Here is a 6246-nt window from a genome sequence, read left to right on the forward strand (position 1 = left end):
GCAACTAGCAATGCTCGGGCACTGTTCAAAAGAATGCGGTCCCCCACAAATGTCACAACTAATGACATTCTGTACTTGCATTGCTTGTGCGAAGAGGTTATTCTGCTGCAATTTCTTTGTTAGAGATGCCACTTGAGCAGTCAATAAAGCAATAGGATCGACCTCTAAGACTCCTGCCACCTTCTTAGTCTCACGCTCAGTAGGCCAATTATAGTCATTCATGTCCATCTCATCCAATAATTCATAAGTTTCATTAGTGCTTTTCCTCATAGACGCTCATCCTGATGCTGCATCAATAATTGTCCTTGTATTTCCCCCCAAACCATTGTAAAATGTATGCACCAGCAATCACTTCTCTATTCCATGATGCGGGCACTTCCTTTGCAACTCTTTAAAACATTCTCACACATCATATAATGACTCCCCATCTAGCTGATGGAAGTTATTAATCTCACCTCTATATCAAACTGACTTCACAGGAGGAAAATATTTACCAAGGAACATCTGAGCCAAGTCTTCCCAAGTGACTATAGAGTTGGCTTGTAATGAATTCAACCAACTCTTAGCTCTGTCTCTTAACAAAAATGGGAATAATCTTAATCTGACAGCATCGTTACTTACCCCGTTCATTTTGAATGTCGCACACAACTCTAAAAAGTTGGTAATAAGGAGAATTGGATCCTCATTTGGCAATCCCCCAAATTGTACACATATGAATGATCGAGGGTTTTATCTCAAAATTATTCGCCTCAACAGTAGGAGGACGAATACTTGAATGTATCCCCGTAACAGTAGGGAGTACATAGTTTCTCAATGGTGAATCGACTTCAGCTGCATTAACCAAATTTGCATTGTTGTTGACACCGTTATTCGCGTTCTCAGCCATGGAAAAATCCAACCTTCTCTTTATCTTTTGGTTTTGTCTGAACGTTCTCTCAATTTCAAGATCTATCGGTATGATTTCTGTTATCCCAAAAATCAGAAGTGAATGACTTGGCAGGCATTAATTACACGTGGCTGACATCTGGCATAATCTGTGCTCGAATATCGACTAGGAAGATATTCAGTATCATGCGATCGGTTTCTTTATACGACCAGCCTGGTCATATGAATATAATATGCAGAGGAAATCTTAGGCAGTTATGATGGAATCCGAAATTATCTCCCGACAGACAGGATGCTGGGGGGCAGCCCAAACAAAATAACGTCTTCGACCGGCTCAGAGCTAGCGAGCAACGGAGGAGAGACAAGGACTTGAGAGATGTACTCAACGATCGCCGCGAATGGCACGGCGAGTACGTCCCCCCAGCACCAGAGCCCACGGCGATTCCTAGCACTGTGTAGGCCCAGATAGATGCTCTCAACCAGGCAGTGCAGCAGCTGGTCGGGGGAAGAACATCTTACATCGATCACGACAGGAGAAAAGGCACTCCTTTCGTTCAGAGGATATCTATGGCAGAAACTTCTAGCAAGTTTAAGATGCCTACGCTTCCAAACTTTGATGGGTATGGTGACCCGGTATCTCACGTCAACAAATTCGAGATACAAATGGACATTCAGAAAGTGTCTGAAGACGCTCGGTGCAGGATCTTCCCTGCAACACTTTCTGATGCCGCACAGGAGTGGTTTTTTAAATACCCTCCTGCAAGTATAGTTTCCTGGGAAATGTTCGTAAAGGAGTTCTACGGACAATTCTACGCAGGTCGTGTGCACCCGACTGAGGCAAACCAACTGATCGAAATACGCCAGCAGGATGGAGAACCACTGAAAGACTACGTCCAGCGCTTCATGCGAGCAGCTGCTGGAGCAAAGACTGTGGGAGACGAAGGAAAAATGATGGCCATAACCGCAGGGGTTAAGAGCCGCACGCCTCTCTGGGAAAGCCTCCGAAAGCATGGGGTTAGAACCACCCAGGAATTCTTAGACCAAGCTGATCGCTACATCAAGCTCGAAGATGCCATCGCCGACGAAGAAAAGCCCCCAAGCAAAGGCAAGGGGACTGCCGAGACCGCCAAAGCCACCAAAGGGTCCAAGCCCAATGGCAACGGCAAAGGCAACGGAAACGGCAACGGCAATGGCAAGAATGGGGGGAAACGGCCACACAATGAGCCTTCCACCTCTGACAATAAACGAGCCAAGGGTAACCGTTATGAACCTCGGTTCACTAACTATACTACCCTAGTTGAGTCTCAGGGAGAGGTTTATCAGGCCACGAGTTTCAGCGTGCCTTATAAGAGACTGCCCCCATTCGAAAGGATATTTCGAAAAGAGACACCACCAAGTTATGTCGTTATCATAATGACTACGGACATGATACCAACGAATGCAACCAGCTGAAGGACGAAATCGAGTTCCTTATTAGACAAGGGCACTTGAGAAGATATGTACGGGCCTCGGGAAATTCCCAACGAGAAGCTCCAGGCGGCAACGAGCAGGCACCCACGCGCCGACGCTCGCCACCTTTGCAGCCTGCCCCCGTGACTGGCACATTGTTAACCATTTGCGGAGGCCCGCACCTCGCGGGAAACAGCGGAAAAGTCAGAGAACGATACACTCGGACTCTACGCCACGACCAGGACATCGAGATGATGATTGTGGATGACCGGGCGCCGAAGAAGGCTCGGTCAGAGGAAGGCAAGATAACCTTCTCTGATAGCGATGCTCGTCATGTCCGGTTCCCACATTCCGATCCGCTGGTCGTAGATATCCAAATGGCCAACATGATGGTAAAGAGAGTGCTGGTAGATACAGGAAGTTCGGTGAATATCCTCTATAAGTCTTCGCTGGAACGCATGAAGTTGTCCGTTAAGGACCTGGAGCCCTGCAACCAAACAATATACGGCTTCTCCGGTGAGGGAATCGCCCCCGCAGGATCAATCAGACTACCAGTGACGACGGGTACAGCGCCTGCTACCAGGACATTACTCGCTACTTTTATAGTTGTCGATTGTCCTTCGGCGTACAACGCCGTCATTTGGAGGCCTATACTGGTTAATCTATGGGTCGTCACCTCTATATGGAATTTGGCCATGAAATTCCCGACAGACGCAGGGGTAGGACGCGTGTTGGGAAACCAGAGGGAGGCCAGGGAGTGCTACAATGCCTCAGTCACGAAGGCGAAGAAGGGAACGTCAAAGAACACTACCTCAGATAAGTTGCAGATGACAATAGATACACAAGCCCAATCCGGTGATGAAGTCACCAAATAGGGTGTTGCCCAAAGTGAGGATAAAGATCTAGATCCTCGCTTTGGGAATTTTGAAGAGAGCGTTGGACCCGTCGAGGACCTGGAAGAGGTCTAACTCGACGAAAAAGACCCGACCAGAGTCGTGAAGGTCGGGAAAAACCTAGAACCAACCACGAAGCATGCACTGGTGGAATTTTTGCGGAAGAACTAGGAAATCTTTGCCTGGTCGCACAAAGACATGGCTGGGATAAACCCTGCAGTTATCAGCCATGTCCTGAACATAGACAAGACTTTTCCACCCGTGCAACAAAAAAGAAGGCTGCTCGATAAGGATCGATCGAGAGCCTTAAAAGAAGTTGAAAGGTTAAAGGAGAATGGGTTCATCAGGGTGGTGTTTTATCCATCGTGGGTCTCCAATCCAGTGCTGGTTCCCAAGCCTAACGACAAATGGCGAACCTGCGTGGATTTTACAAACCTCAATAAAGCCTGCCCAAAGGATTGCTTCCCACTCCCAAGAATTGACCAGTTGGTCGATTCCACTACAGGACACGAGATCCTCTCCTTCATGGATGCATATTCGGGCTACAATCAGATTAGCATGCATCCCCCTGACGAGGATCACACAAGCTTTCGGACCGATACGGGCTTATACTGTTATAAAGTAATGCCCTTCGGACTGAAAAACGCAGGTGCGACTTACCAGCGATTAGTTAACCACATGTTTAAAGATTTGATCGGAGTAAACATGGAGGTATACGTGGACGACATGCTGGTAAAGTCTAAAAAGGCAGAAGGACATGTGAAGGATTTACAAGAATGTTTTGATGTATTGAACAAGTACCAGATGAAACTAAATCCTCTCAAATGTTCCTTCGAAGTTGGATCAGGGAAGTTTTTGAGGTTCATTGTAAATTCAACAGGAATCGAGGCCAACCCCGACAAGATAAAAGCCCTGATCGACATGAAATCGCCAGAAAAGATCAAAGATGTACAAAGTTTAACCGGGAGGATTGCAGCCCTGAGTAGATTTATTTTGAAATCAAAAGACAAATGCGTCCCTTTTTTCAATCTACTTAGGGGCAATAAGAAATTTGAATGGACAGGAGACTGCAAGCAAGCTTTCCAGGCCTTGAAAGCTCATATGGCACAGCCTCCCATTTTATCAAAGCCAATCGAAGGAGAAACTTTGTTCATTTACCTGGCGATCATTGAAGTTGCTGCTCGTGCGGTACTAGTACGAGAGGAAGAAGGCGTACAAAAAGCGGTTTACTATGTAAGCAAGAGGCTGATCGGGGCAGAATTGAGATATCCACCCATCGAAAGGTTAGCATATTGCTTAATTCTGGCCTCAAGGAAGTTGCGCCCTTACTTCCAAGCCCATCCTATCACAGTCTTAACCGACCAGCCCCTTCGGCAAGTCCTCCAAAAACCAGAGGCGGCTGGGCGTTTATTAAAATGGGCAGTCGAACTAGGGCAGTTTGACATTACATATTCACCGCGAGCAGCAGTGAAAGGGCAAGTCTTGGCCGATCTTATTGCAGAGTTCACGGAACTCCCAGATAACGAGCAGTGTGAAAAGCCTAGCGCGCCTGAGCCTCAAGATGAAGTTCCTTCGTGGAAATTATTCATGGATGGGTCGTCAAACGAATCCCACGCAGGAGCGGGAGTGATATTGATAACGCCGGAAGGGCATCGATTTCACTGCGCCATTAGGTTCGACTTCACTGTGTCAAATAATGAAGCCGAATACGAAGCACTCCTCGCTCGATTGAGAATGGCCAAAGACATGAGCATAAAGGCACTTGATATTTACAGTGATTCACAGCTGGTAGTGAATCAAGTTCTAAGGGAATATCAAGCACGAGGCCTAAAAATGGTGGCCTACTTGAATAAAACTAAAGACCTGTTAGCCCAGTTCGCGAAGTATACTCTCCAATAAATACCGCGGGATCAGAATTCAAATGCGGATGCCTTAGCCAAACTCGCGAGCGCGAAAAATGCTGACACTTTGAACATTATGCCAGTAGAAAGATTAAGTGAGCCAAGCATACGAGCAATAGAAGCCAGTATGGAAATCCGAATGGAAGATACATGGATGGCACCTTACTTGGAGAATCTGACAAATGGTGTGCTACCAACAGATAGAAACAAAGCCAGAACTCTACAAAGGCAGGCTGCTAGGTACATACTGGTCAATGGTGTTATGTACCGGAGAGGATATTCCATGCCACTACTCAGGTGCATTACACCAGAAAAAGCTAGGGAGCTAATGAAAGAGGTACATGAAGGCTTCTGCGGGGATCACGCTGGGGGGAAAAGTTTGGCAAAAAAGATTCTAAGGCAAGGCTATTCTGGCCGACTATGAACGAAGATTCGATGGAGTTTGTACGAAAATGCGATAAATGTCAAAGGTTCTCCAAAATTCCACGAGCAGCTCCAAACGAGTTAAAACAGATGCAGAGTCCTTGGCCTTTTGCAGTATGGGGTATCGACTTGATTGGATCCCTGCCCACGGGAAAAGGCAGAGTAAAGTACGCAGTTGTGGCAGTTGACTACTTTACCAAATGGGCTGAAGTTGAACCACTCGCTACCATAACGACCAAGAAAGCTCTTGAATTTGTCATCAAGAACATTGTTTGCCGCTATGGTTTGCCCCGAAAGATTGTTTCAGACAACAGAACCCAATTTGACAGCGACTTATTCACCGACTTCTACGAAAGGCACGGGATTATCAAAAGCTTTTCTTCAGTCATGCATCCACAAGCAAATGGGCAGGTCAAAGCAGTAAATAATACTCTTAAGGACACCTTGAATAAAAGGCTTGAAGACGCTAAAGGAGCATGGCCAGAACAACTGCCTGAAGTCCTCTGGTCGTATAGAACTTCTCACCGAACGGCGATGGGTCATACCCCGCTTTCCTTAGCCTACGGATATGAGGCCATGTTACCTGTCGAGTTAGATCCCCCCTCACATCGACGCATTACATACGACCAGGGCCAGAACAGCCAACTGATGATGGAGTCCCTAGACTCAATTGACAAAATACGAGAAAAAGCCCA

General features: G+C 46.7%; 1 non-coding gene across 1 annotated transcript; it reads left to right on the forward strand.

The window, feature by feature from the left end:
- The first annotated feature begins 358 nt into the window (after positions 1-358).
- LOC133787744 (small nucleolar RNA R71) lies at positions 359-464 on the forward strand. Its single transcript, XR_009872744.1, has one exon. It is a non-coding gene; the product is annotated as a small nucleolar RNA R71 (small nucleolar RNA).
- Positions 465-6246: the final 5782 nt, after the last annotated feature.

Source organism: Humulus lupulus, chromosome 6 (genome assembly GCF_963169125.1).
Source record: "Humulus lupulus chromosome 6, drHumLupu1.1, whole genome shotgun sequence".
In the NCBI taxonomy this organism is placed as follows: domain Eukaryota; kingdom Viridiplantae; phylum Streptophyta; class Magnoliopsida; order Rosales; family Cannabaceae; genus Humulus; species Humulus lupulus.